The following is a 17,499-nucleotide window of genomic DNA, read 5'->3' on the forward strand; positions in this document are numbered from 1 at the left end:
GTGCGATGATAATGAGCAGTAAAGGTCTTCCCGTAGAGGTGGACTCTCTGTGATAAAGGCCCACAAATTTCCACACAATCAGGAACAAAGTGAAAAGAACTCTAAGGAGGTTAAAGATGAATTTTCAATGCCTCATATAAATTGCTCGTATGTTTGGCTCCTAAAGCCAGAGCTTTAGGGAATATTTAAATATAAATACTAGTAAAATTAATGGCTAATAATTTAAAATGACTTGGGAAAACATTAATTTGCTGAGATATGGGTGGTGATTACTTCTGGTTCCACAGAACCCTAACCAGCCAACCTGGATAAAATAAATCTCTGTTTCTCTGAAATATTCCAAATGTTCACGTCTCATAGAATTTACACATCCTCTAGGAGCAAATAATTTTATGTTCTGTGGTTAAAGGCAAAATTAACTAAAAATGATAAAGGTCTCAGATAAATTCTCTCCATGGGTTATCACCCCATTCACCATTCCTATACTCATCTTACCACTAAAGGCTTGATGTTGTCTCCTAACGATGAGTGGAAACCACTGAGCTCAGAGTTAGAAAGTCTTTTGACCAAAGTAGGCCCTCCATCAGTGGCCAGATGGAAAGAGTTTTGTCCCAAACTACTCTAATTTCTTGAAGGCCTTCTTAAGTTTCAGATGTTGCCTTAAAATGAGTTAAAGCATCACGGTGCCTGGAAGGGATGGTGAAGTATCAGGAAGACAAGCCGCGCTGCTTGCTAAAGAGACAGCAGAGTTGCAAGGGCGGAGGTGCAGGGCCGGGAGCCGGGGAGGGATCAGAGGAGGCTGGGATGGCCTGGTGCAAAGTGTGGCTGATGAGGCCGAGGGGTAGTATGAGGACCCTGACGACACGGAGGACAAGGCGCCACAGGAGCGCGGTAGTGAGGTCACAGGGCCAGCGTTTGTTTCTGCAATCTCTCGAGGAGGGCCAGCTCGCCTGTGTGTTCCATTGGGGAGCATCACGCAGCCTGTGGAACAGCAGCGCAACTGTGACGCCACTGCCGCTGCCTGCCCCCCGACATGTAAGGAAAGATCAGGAAGGGCCAGGGCTTGCCAGTGGCCAGGACGAGAAGGAAGGGGATGGGAAGGCAGCTCGGGAGAGGGGAAAAGAGAAGACAGGAGGGCATTCAGCCCAGGAGTGGGCCTTCATCCTACAGACCCAGGGAGGTTCGGAACTGCCAAGATCGTTTAGGTAGTGAGTGGCGGAAGTGAAACTCTCACCCACGACTTCGGATTTCCGATTCAGTGCTCATTCCTCTAGTTGATGAGAGGAAAGGAAAGGGTAGAAGTGCAAAATATCACCCACGATGAAAGTGCATAATGCAAATGAGAAACAGAAAAACTCTCCACAGGAAACGCAGAAGACTATAAAAATCGTTCCATTCAGTCTCCGTGACAAAACAATACCCGAGACACCCTAGCATCCAGAGCGCCAGTTCTGCAGAAGGGCTGGGCAAACCCTGACGTCCCCCGGATGAGCGTTGAGCCCCAGGGGAAATTTCTTAACCTGTCCAAGCCTCAGTTTCCTCAACCACGAAATGGGGATAACCGTAGTATCACCCTCATCCAGATTCTGTGAAGATCAAAGCGTAACGATCTGCGGGAAACAGCTCTCTAGGTGGAGTGCCTGGAGCTCGGCGCAGTGCCCAGTCAGCACGTGCTGTTGCTAGTGTGGGTACTGCAGAGCTACTGCCACCAGGGCTAAACTGGGTTTTCTTGCAAGAAAAATACAATAAAAAAGTTGGCTGGTGCTTTTCTATGTATGGGAAAGCACATGTATTTTTCTCTGGGGCTAAATGAGTATGGGTATCTTTTTTAATTTCCCCCAATAAAAAAAGCATCCTTTGCTTTTGTCTTCAGTGGAGCATGTTTCCTTCTGCCATCGACTCACTTTTTCCTCTATTGGTGAGAAAGTCCCAGTCTCAATTTCACAACTAAAATAAGGGGTACTTTTTAGCAGAGCGTCACAAACCCTCCACGCTAGTGGGCTCAGGGATAAGATGGAAACAATGAAGAAGTTACTTCTTCGTGTCATTACTTCTGTTTTCCTTAGAAAGTCAACTGGACTTGGAGGATAGCTGGGATTATGAATTCTCAGTCTGCAAGAGTTCAGGGGCCAACATGCTTTTTTTTTTCTACCTGTAATATGGGTACCATGAGGCTCAATCAGCTCATATGAGTGGGGATCATGGGCTCCTGGTATGACATCTTCGGCCGTCAGGTGATGTTCCTCTGGGCCCTGAGCCAATGGCCCCAAGACAGACCTCCCCTCTCTCCCTCCTCCCCACGTGGATTCCTGTGGCTATCTCATTGAGAGCCCTGATCCTGAAGAGTTTTGCATTCCTGGTTATTTTTAGCCTCACTAACCATTCAAACGAGGTCGCCACATGGCAGGCAGCTGTGGGAAGCAGCTGCAGTGGTTTGATTTCTACTCAGTATTTCTTGACATTTCTTGTCAGCTGATTCTAAAATTTCTTGTTCTCCTCAGGTGATCTCAAAAACTTTTTTTTTTCCTGGGGAATAAGGTGTGACATCAGAGTTGTGCATCTGATAACCTGCTCCGGGTTGGGGGCAAATCCAGAACCCCACTAGAAGGGGAGACTTATTTCAACTTTCAGGACCCAAATTTCTCTGCCCCAGAGATATCAGGTCTGGGGCTGAGACACAATGCAGTGGGTCCTCCTCCCAATTTTCTAATTTGGGCCCAAGGGGGCCACTGTCCTCCTGGAGTCCCGGATGCCATGGAAGAAAGCAGAGAAGAGGAAGCAGCTTGCTGGCCTGCCTGGAGCCTATTTTCAGTGACAACAGCTAAAATGGACCAGAGGCTGGGTCACTCGGCTTGGGGAGAAACTGGACCAGACCACACGCTCCTCCTGTGTTTCCACCTCTCTCTCCTCCCCCTATACACCTTCCTCCCTTCCTCTCTGGGTCCCCCACATACACCTGTCTACCATGATGCTTTTGCTGTTAGGCTTTGTGTGTGTTGTTCCCTGCCTGGAAGACTCTTGGTCTGTTTTCTAGACCAACTTCTGTTTGTCATTTGTTTCTCCATCTCACTTTTAGAAGCCTTTCCCGATCCTCTAAGAACAGGTTAACTGTCCTTTCAGTGTACATACCCTATTACCGTGCTTAATACATTGGATTGGAACTGCCTGTCTACTCACCCGGTTCCTCCATCAGAATAGAAACTCCTGGGCAGGGTCTAGGTTTTGTTTACTGTTGTATCCCCATGTCTGGCCCAGCACGTAGTAGGTGCTCAGTAAATATCAGCTCAATAATGTACTGGACTCAACAAGAACCTTTTTTACCTCATATATATATACACACACACACACACACACACACACACACATATATGTGTATATATATATATGAGGAAAAAAAATCTATATGTATTTTGGAAGGTACTGGCAGACCTATATATTTTTTAGATTGCATCAAATTCTTCATTCTTCAAATAGCCTCTCTAAGCCTTCTATTTTATCACAATATCTATTCAAATTAAGTCCTCTGTCGGTTCTGAGTTTGAAAAAAAATCTTCAAGTGGGTATGTATGTATGAAAATGTGGCAGTGTGGACTCCTCAGCAATGTCTGTGTGTAAGATTAACACGTAAATAAAAAGTGAAAATGTTAGCTGGATAACCGAAATGAGCTAGAGACTTTTCATCTGGATCCTGTCATCTCCCTGCATAAAGCCTTCTTTTTTGTGGGCTGGTAAATTTGGATCCTTATTTTCAAGACATAGTTATTCTTGACAAGGAGGTAGCATAGGTTTCCAACCAAGAAAAATCTTCCACAGACCATCTGGAACTGTTTTTCATTTCCTTTCAAGAGAATTCTTCTTACAGTAGAGAGGATGTTTCCCGTGCCACAGTCTCCCCTGACGGTCCTCCTGCTCCCCGCCCAGCCGCCTGTCTGAGCAGGTGGGAGCCAACGCCACGGCCTCCTCGCCGGTCCCTCCACAGCTGCTTACTGCAGAGCCCACAGTGGGTGTCTTTCCCGGCTCTCCACTGTCACCTGGCGTTTTAAGCATGAGTATATATTAACACATGGTGTAAAGGGTGACAGCACGCGCCTCTGATCACTGTGACAGGATCTGGCACAGGATTCTACTTCCTGCTTTGAAAATGGCCACATGAGCGAGGTCCCCATCCAAACAGGGGGCTGCAGAAGGACACCGACGGCATCTGAAGCTGTGCCCGGCGCTGCCAAATCCACCCTGGATGCTGGCGAGAAGACCGGCTGCTGGTGGCTAACCACAGTAGGGAGGAGTCCGCGAGGCTGTCCAAGGAGTGTCCGCAAGGAGACGAATGGTCACTGAGCGTCTAGTTGGTCGAGACACTGCCAGGCACCGTGGACTATAAGCCAGGGATCCATTTTCTGTCCTCACCGTCATATCCCGACAGAAGGGCAGGGCAAAACGTTTTCTGCACTAGTCAAAGCTATGTGAAAGCAAAACAACTTGGATCTTATGTTAGCAAACTGGGCCCATTTGGGATCTATCCCACTTAAGGCGGCCCCCTCCTCCTGCCCTGGGTTTTGGGGAGGAAGGTAGCCTGGTCAGAGGAAGGTCTGGCCTGCTCTGCCCTGTGGAGCTGGTGCCAAGACAGAGGGCCGTACCTCGCTGCAGGGAGCGGGTAAGAAGGGCAGAAGCACATGTGCAGTGCTGGGAAGCTGTTGAGAAAGGAGCTGGCCTTTGAGCAGAACTCGGGGCTGTGTAGAGCTGAATATGGCCCCCTAAAAGATATCCACATTCTATTCCCTGGAACCCATGAATGGTGCCTTATTTGGCAAACACAGGGCTGCAGATGTGGTTACGTAAGGCTCCTGAGATGATCCAGGTAGGCCCTAAATGCAATCACAGGCGTCCTTATGAGAGAGAGGCAGAGGGAGATTTGATGCGGACGGAAGAGGAGGTGGCAGTGTGAACCTAGAGGCAGAGATCAGAGGGAGGCAGTCACAAGCCAAGGAATGCTGCAGACCCGGACGCTGGAGCAGCCGAGAGCTGGGTTCTTCCTGAGAACCTCCCGAGGAAACAGGTCCTGCCGACAACTTGATTTTGGCCCAGTGATACTGAGTTTGGACTGCTGCCTTCAAAGCAGTCAGGAAAAAAATTTCTGTGATTTCAAGCCATCAAATCTGTGCTGATTTGTTACAGCAGCAACAGCAACCTGACATAGATAGGCACGTTATGCCCTCGATGCGACGTCTAACTGAGTTCCCACGGGCATCATATGGTGGGACTACTGAGTGAGAACAAGCACTTCATGTCATTCTGTGTAACATGCAGAGGCAGCATCAAAATTCCGCACGCACATGTTGTGCACATACTCCCCCCGCCCACCCCAGACTTGAACAGCACCTGCTCCTATCTAGCTGCACTGGAGCAGGGAGCTGTGCATGGAGAAAAAGGGTCACGCAGCAAACTTCCCGGTGAAGTCAGGGAGGGGCCCAGAGGCATCACAGACACAACAGAGATGAGAGCAGGAAGCAGAAGGCGCGGAGTCACTGCAGAGGTGCCGCCAGCCCGGACAGAGGGGAAGGGAGCGAACCCACCAGAAAAGGCAAGGGGGGAGGCCGAGACCAGCTTTGCTGCTGTAACAAGCTGCGTCCTCAGGAAGAACAGAGGTAAAGGGATGCCTGGCCCTTTTCTGTTCCACCCGAAAACACTTTCCTCAGGGATAAACTTTATAATCGTGTGTGTGTGTGTGTGTGAGACTTATTTTAAATAGGAGGAACACAGGTGCAGTGGGCACAGGGGTGCTGCTGTTGGGTGGGTGAGACTCACATGGGCATGATGGGAGGGTGGGTGGCTTTTGATTATGCAATGGCCTCAGGCTTAGGATGCTAAAGTGTTTCTATGGTCTCTGGGAGGGAAGGCAGAGAAGGGGCACAGGCGGTGAGAGATCCCCCAAAATGAGACAGGAACATTCCTCTCTGCAGCCGTGGCAGCATCCCAGGAGGCTCCCCAGAGACAGCGCTCCTCGCCGTGGGCCCCACGCGGCCTTCTAACGTGTAAACAAACATGGGGGAACAAAACAGTCTTCTCAGTGTGTCTTGGCTCCGCAACCTCAAAGGTTCCGGTTGTACCTACACTTGAACAGTAGCGTCTGAAATGCCAGGGTTCATTACCAGTCAGCATCACTTACTCAACATTTACAAGATCTACAGCACTAAAGGAGGTTGTGTGGGGCTCTGTGGTAAAAGTAGCTGGCACAGTCTCAGTTCTCCTGGGACAACCAGACACATACAGATAAAAAACCCCATAGGTGACAGGTACCTAAGGCACGTGACGCCAAGGGTAACAGGCAAGGGAGCCAGATATGCCTTCATCAAGCTCCTCAATTATACTGTATCTGTGGTCTTGGGAAAGTCACAGAACCTCTCTAAGATGTTCTATCCATCTGTAAAATAGGTTTAATAAAATAACAAATGGCTCAGAAGGTTGTAAGAATTAAATAAGATATTGTATGGAAAAACCCTTTTAAAACTATAATAATTGCATCTCAGCATATGTTATAAGGTACTACATAAGGAAATATAAAAAAATTACATGATAAGGGGTAGAAGAAATACAGATTGAGTACTAGTCTAATTCCAAGAACATAATAATTTCATTGTGACTCATCAGGACACTAGGACAAGAATGAAAGATATCATTCAAGAGGAAAGAACATCTTGATGTTGAATGCAGTTGCCATTGGTTTTGTCTGCTCCCTTCTTTTAGTTCTCTGCCATCACTCCCTTTGGAGAATGGATCCTCCCCAACTGCAACCACGGATGATGCCACCCTCACAGGACCATGCTCCCCAGCCTACAATCCCAGGACCCCATCCCCTGGCCTCGGGCCTTAGCCTGGGTGGAGGCATGAGATCCAAACTGGGCCATTCAGACTTTCCTTGGGATTCACACGTTTTGAAGTACGAAAGGTTTTCTTGTTCCCTCGGCTGCTAAGCTGACATAATGCAAGTCTGGAGCTGCCTGTGGCCAAGATTTCCCCCATGTAGAAGCCTACAGGAAGGCATAATGAGGCCAACACACAGAGACGGGGGGTTGGGGGGGTGGTAAGAAAAAGAGTCTTGGTGGTGATCAAGTCCTTGCTTCTAGTGCTTAGAGTCCTTAGGGTTTGACAACTCTCTGAGTTCTTTCCAGGACATTCAATTTTGGGTTTAAACTGGTTGGTTCATCAGAAAGAGTTCTGATTTCTACAGTGAGCTTACTCTGCAACACCAAATAAAACTTAGGGCAGGCCAAATAAGAATGTTGTTGGAAAAAGCTTCTATAAAGGTCATTGCTTTTCCTGAAAAAATGGCATCAGCTCCGCATTTAGAGACATTAATCCGTAATTTTCTAAACCTAGCTCAAGGCATTAACCTTCTGTGTGAATCAAACAGAAATGGACATGTGCAGCATAATGATGAGTAGTGGAGAAGCATTCAGTGAAGGTTTGGCTAGATTATTCCAGCACCTGACAAGCATGATCCGTATGGGGAAGTAAGTTCAAAAGATAAATAGGCAATAGTGCTGAAGCGTAGAGAAAAGTGATTGAGACAACATTTAAGTTTCTGGAATATTAAGTACCAGTTATTATGCTCAATATCGTTTGCTTACTGAACAAGAAAAATTCTTATCTCAACGTTAGTATCAGGAATCACAACATGGCACTCACTCTTAATGGCTATACCACCATGTAGCTGCAACCACCATTACCAAGTAGCCCATCTCTTGGGAAGTGCTATCTAATCCACTGTGCTATAGGACAGGGACATTCCCAAGGTCCTGCACTGGGCCATCCCTGGCTCCAATGTGGCTACTGAGAATTCCACTAACAGCTTCCAATTTAAGTGGTGAGAAGGTGGTTCTCTAACCAACGTTTACCAGAACATGGAAGGATAAAAATGGCTCCCTGTGATTCGCTTTCTGATCTCCACTCTTCTTTTACCTTTCACTCAGGTATGATCGGTTTTCTTTTGAACCCCTACACAAGTTTATGTCTGCTACTCCAAGGGGGCTTACTCAACAACACCAATACAGAAATTGAGAGATTATCTGTAGCAGAATAAACAGTGCGGTGCCAACATCTTACGGTGACCCATGCATGGCCTTAAAAGAGGTGCCTGCAGTGGGTTATTTCAATTAACCTAAGAAGCATAAATGGGGGAATATTAAAAGTAGAAGAGAGCCAGTATTAGGCAAATAGTGTCACTAAAAATAGTGCTTGGCAGAGTTGAGACCCTCCACTCCCATTATTAGGTGCAAAACAAATCTATTCGGCTTTATCTACACTCAGGTTATTTTGTTTGGTGGCTACCAAACAAATGAGAGCTATCCTCTTTAAGAAGCTGGACTCAATCATTCCATCTTGCCTCCCTGGGTTTTCAGAATCACTGGATTCTGTCAATAGCTGGCTGTCTGCCTTCATTCTTGTTCCTTGACCTCCTGGAGGCATGTGACACGGTGGCCACAGAGCACTCTCATGTGGCTTCCATGGTACCGCATGTTCCTGTCTTCCTACTCTTTCACCATTCCTTCTGTCCCCTCCCTGCCCCTCTTCCTCCATTTGCATGGCTTCAGGTAATTCTATTTTTTTAAAATTTATGGCAGAATGAAACTTTCTTTCTTTACTGATACCCAGGTAATTCTATATGCTGATAACTCTGTCAATCTATACCGCTAGCCCATTTGAATGCTAAATGTGGACATCTCCGTTTGGATGGGAGGCAGCTGGGATCACCGTCCCACCACCCACTCAAGCCAGAAGCCAGAAGCCTTCGGGCCTGAGAGGCCACCTCCCTCTCACTCCACAGCAATCCCTCACCAAGTCCGGTGGATTTTACCTCCCATGTCTGTTCCACACCCCATTTCTCTTCTTTCCTCCTTTACTGTTACTTCACCATTCAGACTTTCATTATATCTCACCTAAATCATTTTAACAGCTTCCTCTCCGGTCTCGCTGCCTGCCATCCGCTCTTCAAGCTGTAACCAGAATGGTTGTAGTAAAACATGCATCTCTAAGTTACAAGTCTGATCTCTTGCTTGTAACCCTCATTTAGTTCCTCATTGCCCTCAGGAAAAAGCCCAAGCTCTCGGGCACCTCTGTAACCCACTGACCGACCTCGCCAGTTCCCGGGCTTCCCGCTGGCCCCCAGCTTCCTAGGCTCCCACCCTGCTCTGCTGTTCTCAGTTCCCCAGGGCCGGGCCCTCTGCTCCCTCCTGGCTTCCACACGTGCTCTCTGCTAGATAGCATAGGCTTTCTTCTCTGCCCCTTCCCTATGTGAAGTTTATCCTAAGGAAATAATCTGAAATGCAACATGTACTTATTATAAGGATGCTCATGATGGCATAAATTACAATTAAAAATGGAAAATTACCAAAATGCTCAACAAACAAAAGCTTTAAAACAACTGCATAAAGTTTTGTGTTAATGGGAAATTAACATAAAAATTAGTATGTTGAATGAGAAAAACAAGTTATGAAACTTGCTTTCCATCACAACTTAATAGATACTAAAATAGGAATAGTAGTTACTTCTGCAAGGCAAAATTATAGGTTATTTTAACTTTTTCTTTATACAGTACTTTTCTATGTTTTCCAAAATTTCCCCATCAACTTATGATAATTACTTTCATAAATAGTAAAAATAGATTTTAAAAGAAGAGCATCCCTGAGCAAGGTAATGAAGGCAGACATAGACAAACAGCAAAGATTTCTCAGGGAGGAATGGTTTAAATCCATAATGGGTATGATATCTAAAGGTTCATCAACCAGTCTTGTAATAATCTGCTGCAAAGTATAAAGTACAAAAACAGCTGAAGAGGGTGGGGGAAGTTTCTGCCAATGTTCCCCTGACAAATGCGAGGGCTAATATTAACTCTTCATTTTTGGGATGTGTGTTTCCATTACTGAATAAATCCCTCCTCCCTTCTCTCCTCTTTACCCCCTGTTGATATGAGTTTGTGCTTTGGTATTGTTGAGCCAGCTGGAGGGCCACAAGAAGACATGAAATTGAGTGAGCAAAATACAGTTAAATCGTAAAACCCCCAGCTGCTGTGTGTCAGTCAGCAGGGAACAACAGGTGTCATCTTAGTCAATCTGTGCGCCCCACTACGAATGGAGAATGGAAAGTTGACACACACAAGTTTTGTTCTCTAGAAAAATGAAAGTCATTCAGCTAAGTCCATACAGCTGTATCCAGTGGCCATTTGTGATATGTTAGTCTTTGCAAAGTAACAAAGACATTTGATGTGGCCCTGCGAATATTACGTAAGGGGAGTTTCCCACCAAATCAAGATGTATGCTACTTCCATTAGAGAGGTTTTTTCAGTCTTAAATTTGGAGTTTAATCCATAAACAGTTAGAAGTGAATGGTGTACTTTGGGAAAACAAGACCAAATTTTAGCTCATGCAAAAATGTTTTAAAGCAGTGGTCTCCAACCTTTTTGGCACCAGGGACTGGTTTAATGGAAGAAAATTTTTCCACAGACCCAGGGTCGGGGAAGGTGGTGGAGGGACTCAGGCAGTGACCAGTACCAGCCACTGCCCAAGGGTTGGGGACTGCAGTTTTAAAGCATAAAATTGAAAATACAGCATCTTTTGCTTACTTAAGTACAGTGGCAGATTACGTCGTCACTTTATGACCCAGCATATAGCACTCGTTGCAAAGCATACAGAGTAACTCGTTAAAAACATACTTTTTAAAACAAAGATTTCAACCTCTTCAAAGAGAGCAGAAACAATACATTGCACTTATATAATATTTATATAAAACTCAATAACATTTACATGGTATCTCTGAAGATCTCTGAGTGTTTTCCCTGCAGAAACAAGACTGCAGTAACTTAAGGGAGAAGGGCAGATTTCTTTTTTATGCTTAACTCTATTCTTGTGGAGGGTATTTGTACTCAAAGCCATGAGAGGTAGAGCACAGTTGGGGGTGGGTGTGTTGTGCAGAGAGAGAAGAGCTATGGGTCTCCCAGGCTACAGACTAATTGTGTTATATTCCAGGTCTAGAAAAAGGGAAACCAAGGGGAAATCACAAGTCATATCTTGCAGAAGGAAAACAAAAGAAGATCCTATTGTGTCAGGTCATTTAAAATGTTAACTGACTTTTATTATCATGTCTGATTACAATGAGTGGGTTCTTATTGGTTTAGATGTTAAAATGAATCATAAATATGGCTGTTTGGGTTATGTGAGTGATGAATCTTATGTGCCAGCTTAAATTCCCAGATTTTCAAGTGGATAATTCTAAAGGCAATGCCCATTGATTAGTTTCTCAGAATTAGATTTGAGCTGGGAAAAACGATAGTATGAATAAGAAAATATTACTATGCAGTATACATTTCATTTTAAAGTTTGAATTATTTCTTGGAATCTGATTTGGGTCATATCTGTAGAATTTTCCATTTGACACCCTTAAACATTGGCAACATTCCAACAATTGTTACAGATTCCTTTTAAGCTTTATTACCCAGGATTTCATTTTGGTGGTTTGAAAAAAAGTTCTATGAATTGCATCCTTTCACAGTTAGAGATCCAAGGATTCACACTCCTTGTCAGCAGGAAGTGGAGGTTGGGAAGAATTCTATTTTTGGAGTTGAAAGGCCACCTTTGACCCAGAAATGTGCAGTTGGATGAAAGATGTCTCTCTGTTCTGTCTTACTTGATTTGCCAAAGGAACGGAGAAACGTACAAGAGTGCAACTTTAGTAGACTTGTTTCCTCCTAGGGCCCTAAGATGACCCATATTAATGACATCTTAAGACTTTTAGATTTTCAAGTGTTTATTTTGGTTCTGTGTGACCCATGTTACAGTCATTTCAATTTAGATTACTCAAAACCTTCCAAATTGAAATCTTCATAGTCTTCCAATATGTGAGGGTCAGGATTTATTCTTCTAGATGAGGGGGTGGCAAACTAAGGCCCATGGGCCAAATCTGATTTACTGCCTATTTTTGTAAATAAAGTTTTATTGGAACACAGTCATGTCCATTCATTTACATATTGTCTATGGCTGCTTTTGTGTCATAATGGAAGAGCTGAGTGCTTATGTCAGAGATCATATGGTCTACAAAACCTAAACTATTTATTATCTGGCTCCTAGCAGAAAAAGTTTGTTGACCCCAGGTCTAGATGATAAATCAGGGAATTAAAGAGATGGTCTATAGATATAGTGATGCTAAAGAGCAGGAACTATACACGCTAGTATCATAAATATTTAGTTTTTAGGGTCTAATTGCTTTTAATAACTAGCCTGAGATTTATCAGTGTCACATAACCCATTAAGACTCCAATTATGAAATGAAAACAGTTTGAACTGAGGATTGGCCTGCAAGTAGCACAGAGTCCATAAAGAAAGAAATGCATCCATAAGAAACAAATATAATCCTAGTACTCCAAGTGGCTCTGAAAGAAACAATGTTTATAAAATCAAAGTAATATAAATGCTAGTTATTGGTTTTTGGCTTTAGAATCAATCATCAAAGTAGAAAACAATGTAAATAATAATATTAACAAAGTAAAAGTAAAGCGATAGGTGTCAAAAGTTCAGATAGAGAAAAGGAGGAATAAGAAGAGCTGGGCCACTCATATCTTCATTTGATGATGTCAAATGATATGTGGTGAGTCAAGAGACAGTATCTGAAGTTCATGAAGCATGAAAAACAAACACCTGTATATTTTTGTCTTTCACTGATGGTAAGTTTCACTTTTTTCAACCTTTAACATTTTTGAAGTGGGATGCTCCTTACTCTTGATGATACCTTAAAAGTATAATTGGGTCAGGTGTGGTGGCTCACACCTGTAATCCTAGCACTTTAGGTGGCTAAGGCAGGAGGATTGCTTAGGCCAGGAGTTCAAGACGAGCCTGGGCAACATAGCAAGACCCTATCTCTGTAAAAAATTAAAAAATTAGCCAAGCATGGTGGCATGCACCTGTAAACCTAGCTACTCGGGAAGCTGGGGTGGGAGGATCACTTGAGCCCAGGAATTTGAGGTTGCTGTGAACTATGACTGCACCACTGCATTCTAGCCTGGGTAACAGAGTGAGACCTTGTCTCAAAAAAAAAAAAAAAAAGTATAATTGGTATTGTTGTTTTTCTTTAGTGGAATATTAAAAAAATGGTGCATCTTGTAACAGGTGGCATTTTATTTTTAATTTAATTGAATTTCTTTTAAGACAGGGTCTCGCTCTGTTGCCCAGTTGAGTGTGTGGTAGGATTAGAGTTGTGAGCCACAATAGCTGGTGATAGATGGCATCTTAGATTTGAAGATACAGTATTTTGAGTTGCAAAAGTAACTGACATTAAGTAAGCTAAAGATAATGGTAAACTACAAAACTAACAAAAATTAGGAGAGAGTGGCCAGAGACAGCTAAATAAGTCACCATCTTTTATAGTCAAAGATCAGTAGATCTCTCTTCTCTGGAAGGCTCAGGAAAAAGGGAAAAGAATTTAAATGAAAAAAAAAAGATAAAGGAATTATAAAAATTTTTTTCAAAAATAAAAAATAAAAAAAAAGAGATCAGGAGATCATGTCTAAATGTGAGTTTTTAAAAAAAGCAGCATAAGCATGTTGTTTATCTTTTCATTTAAAACCTTTCCACTATTTCATTTTTTTTAACCATGCAGTATTAGTTTCTTGTGGTGGTTGTAACAAATTACCACCTACTAGGTGGCTTCAAACAGGAAATTATTTTTTCACAGTTCTGGGGGATAGAAGTCTGAAACCAAAGTGTCAGCAGAGCCATATTCCCTCCAGAGGCTCCAGGGTTCCTTGTCTCTTCCAGCTTTCTGGGGGCTGCCAGCATTCCCTGACTTGTGGCCTCGTCACTCTAATCTCAGCTTCTGTCTTCACATTGCCTTCTCCTCGGTATGTGTCAAATCTCCCTCTGCCTTCCTCTCACAAGGACTTATTAGTGGCACTTATGGCCCACCTGAATAATCCACGACAATCTCAAGATTCTTAATTATACCTGCAAAGAGCCTTTTTCCAAATAAGGTAACATTCATAGGTTCTGGGGATTAGAACACGAACGTCTCTTTGGGAGTCACTCATATAGCCTACCACTCATATATGTGTATTAATTAGTCTGATTTTTTAAAAAGAAATACAAATCTTAGGTCATTCTATAACTTGAAGTTCTTCAGTGCTTGCCATAACTTCCAGGATAAATTTCAGATGATGTATTGGTTAAAAATAATGGTCTCTAAACCCAAAGCATGAGCAACAAAAGAAAAAATAGATAAATTGAATTTCATCAAAACTAAAAACTTTTGTTCTTCAAAGGATACCATCAAGAAAGTGAAGAGGCTGGGCACAGTGGCTCACGCCTGTAATCCTAGCATTCTGGGAGGCTGCGGTGGAAAGATCGCTTGAGGCCAGGAGTTTGAGACCAGCCTGGGCAATAGCCAGATACCATCTATACAAAAAATAGAAAAACCAGCCAGGTGTGGTGGTGCACTCCTGTAGTCCTAGCTACTTGGGAAGCTGAGGCAGGAGGATTGCTTGAGCCTAGCAGTTTGAGGTTTGACGCTGCAGTGAGCTACGATGACACCACTGCACTCCAGACTGGGTGACAGAGCGAGACCCACTCTTTTTTTTTTTTTTTTTTTTTAACTTTATAACAAGAGTTGATTTAATGATGTTTTTATAAATGGATTAATTTTTTTTAAGTTTATATTATTATTATTATTTTTTTATTTCATCTTGTTATGGGGGATACAGAATTGCAGGTTACATATGTTGCTCCTGTACCGCCTTTCCCCCCAAGTCAGCGCTCCAGGCGTGTCTGTTCCCCAGAGACCCACTCTTAAAAAAAAAAAAAAAAAAAAAAAGAAAGAAAGTGAAGAGAAAACCCATAGAATAGAATAGAATAGAATAGGAAAAAATACTTGCAAATCATATATCTGATAAGAAACTTGTATCCAGAATATAGAAAAAAGCCCTTAAAACTCAATAATAAAAAGTCAAATAGCCCAATTAAAAAATGGGCAAAGGTTCTAAATAGATTTTTTTTCCAAAGAAGATATACGAATGGCCAATAAGCACATAAAAGGATGCTCTAATCATTAGTCATCAAGGAAATGCAAATCAAAATGACAATGAGATACCAACTGGGATGGCTATAATCAAAAAGACAGATAATAAGTGTTGGAAAGGCATGGAGAAATTAGAAACCTCAAACATTCTTGGTGGAAATATAAAATTGTACACCTGCTTTGAAAATAGTCTAGCAACTCCTCAAAAAATTAAAGATACAGTTACTATGTGATCCAATAATTTAACTCAGGAAAAATGAAAACATGTTCATATAAAAACTTAGATACAAATGTTCAAACCAGCATTATTCATAATAGCCAAAAAGTGGAAACAACCAAACATCCACTGAAAAACAAATAAACAAAATGTGGTATATCTATACAATGGAATATTATTTGGCAATAAAAACGAATGAAGTCTTGATACATGTTACAACACCAGTGAAACTTGAAAATATTACACTAAATAAAAGAAGCGGGTCACAAAGAACCATATATGATCCCATTTATATCAAATGCCCAGTGTAGGCAAATCTATAGGGACAGAAAGTAGATTAGTGGTTGCCAGGGGTGCCTGGGGTTGGGTGGGGGTTTGGAGGGAATTGGGGGTGACTGCTAAAGGGTTTTCATTTACAGTGATGAAATCAATTCTAAGTTGATTATGATGATGCTTGCACAACTCTGAATATATGAAAAACCATTGAACTGTATACTTTAAATGGGTGAATCATATGGTATGTGAATCATATGGCATGTGAATCATTAATATATGTCAATAAAAGCTCTTTAGCCAGCTAGCTATAAAGTATGTAGAATCAGAGAGTCTTTGATCCAGTCCCAGCTTCAAGAGGATGTGCGGATGGATAAAAGAGAAAATTCATGTAAATCCTTTGCGCGGTCCTGGCGTACAGTAGGGACTCAATACGTGCTCGCTGTTGTTATTTACCTGGCACTTGGAGCTTTCCAGGACTTGGCCCCTATCTACCTCTGGTCCCTGTTCATCACTTTAACTCTCCTCCAGGGTGGCTGTCACACCCCCTCCCTCCTCCGCAGGCAGGTGGACCGAACCCTCAGCCTCCCCTGAAACAGTTTCAGCATATCTTGCTTTTACTAGAATATTTTCTTCTCCTCCCCCGCCCTCACCTGGCAAATTCCTCTTTTCTTCCCACCCCGCGTTTCCTGAGCCCTATCTCTTCCAGGAAGCTTCCCCTGAAGGCTCTGAAGACTGTTCTTCCCTTCCCACCAGGTTAGCTGTTCCTCCTGGGAGCCCCCACATCTGCTGTGGAGCTTACCCTTCTAAATGGCACGTGCTGTCTGCCTCATGTCTTATTCATCTGTGTATGCTCAGGGCCTCGCACCGTGAAAAAGAGTAGGAAATGGAAGTGCTAAGTGACCCCTGGGCCTAAAGAGAATTGTTGTGGCTCCAGCAGTACAGCAAAATCTCTTCTAGGAACAGAAAAGGACAGAAAACATTTTCCCCTCACTATCTAGACTAAAGAGCTTCTCTGTTTGCCTGGGGCTTAGGGACCAGGCACAACGGCGGCTATGCCGTCTCCTAAATGCATACATGTGCAGACCTGCTCCTCTGCCTGCTTCCCCCAGTGTGACAGAGAGGGGAGGCATGCTGCCTCTCTTGTGACACCAGTCAAGCCCTATTTCGGCTGTGGCTCCGTCAGTTTATTAACACTTTATTGATCCACATGTCCAGACCTGTGTACTTAATGGGAAGGGGCAGCTGGAGTGCAAAAGCAGCATGATGTCTACACCTTGCAGCATATGGAAAACACATTTGCAAATGCTGTAGGAAGTAATGCTTGGCAAAACCAACAGTTTGGGGACAAGAAGGAATGACTACTTTCTAAACATTCCCGGTATCGTAAGTGCACTCCAGGGATAAGTCCAATGAGGACTGTGAAACAGCCCTCTATCCCTTAGCAGTAGCGAGCTCCCTCACCCCAGCGGTATCCAAGCAGGGGCAGGACAATTTGGGGAGGGCAGCATACAGAGGACACTGAATTCCATGATTGTCAGTTCCATCCCAATTCTGGGATTCCACGATTATAAATGATTTATTTGATTATCTGGTGAGAGTTATTGAAAATATGAGGGCTGCCACACTGTACAACTCTAGGGTGCCCTTCATGTTATAGTCTAGGTGAGAGGCACCTAGGTAATCTAATGTGCCTAATCTTGATTAGATAATCCCATGTATATTAAAGCAATAATGGCTTGCTTATTTTTATATGATACTGGCTTAAAAAAAAACAACTAAACACTATCCAAACTGTATACATGACTTAATGAAACAGTGATATATTTTAAAAGAATTTCCAAACATGAGGATTGGGTTGGTAAAAGTTTTATTATTGGTCATGTCTTAGGACAGTACTTCTAGAAAATACTAACAACCTTCTCTTGTTCTCAGTGTATTTGATTGGTTAGAGTTAG

At 43.2% G+C, this 17,499-nt stretch overlaps 1 protein-coding gene across 1 annotated transcript in view; it reads right to left on the reverse strand.

Annotated features, from left to right (window-relative positions):
• Window positions 1-17,499, reverse strand: part of MYO1D (myosin ID) — a 324,487-nt gene that overhangs the window by 24,931 nt on the left and 282,057 nt on the right. The window lies entirely within an intron of this gene.

Source organism: Eulemur rufifrons, chromosome 9 (genome assembly GCF_041146395.1).
Source record: "Eulemur rufifrons isolate Redbay chromosome 9, OSU_ERuf_1, whole genome shotgun sequence".
In the NCBI taxonomy this organism is placed as follows: Eukaryota; Metazoa; Chordata; class Mammalia; order Primates; family Lemuridae; genus Eulemur; species Eulemur rufifrons.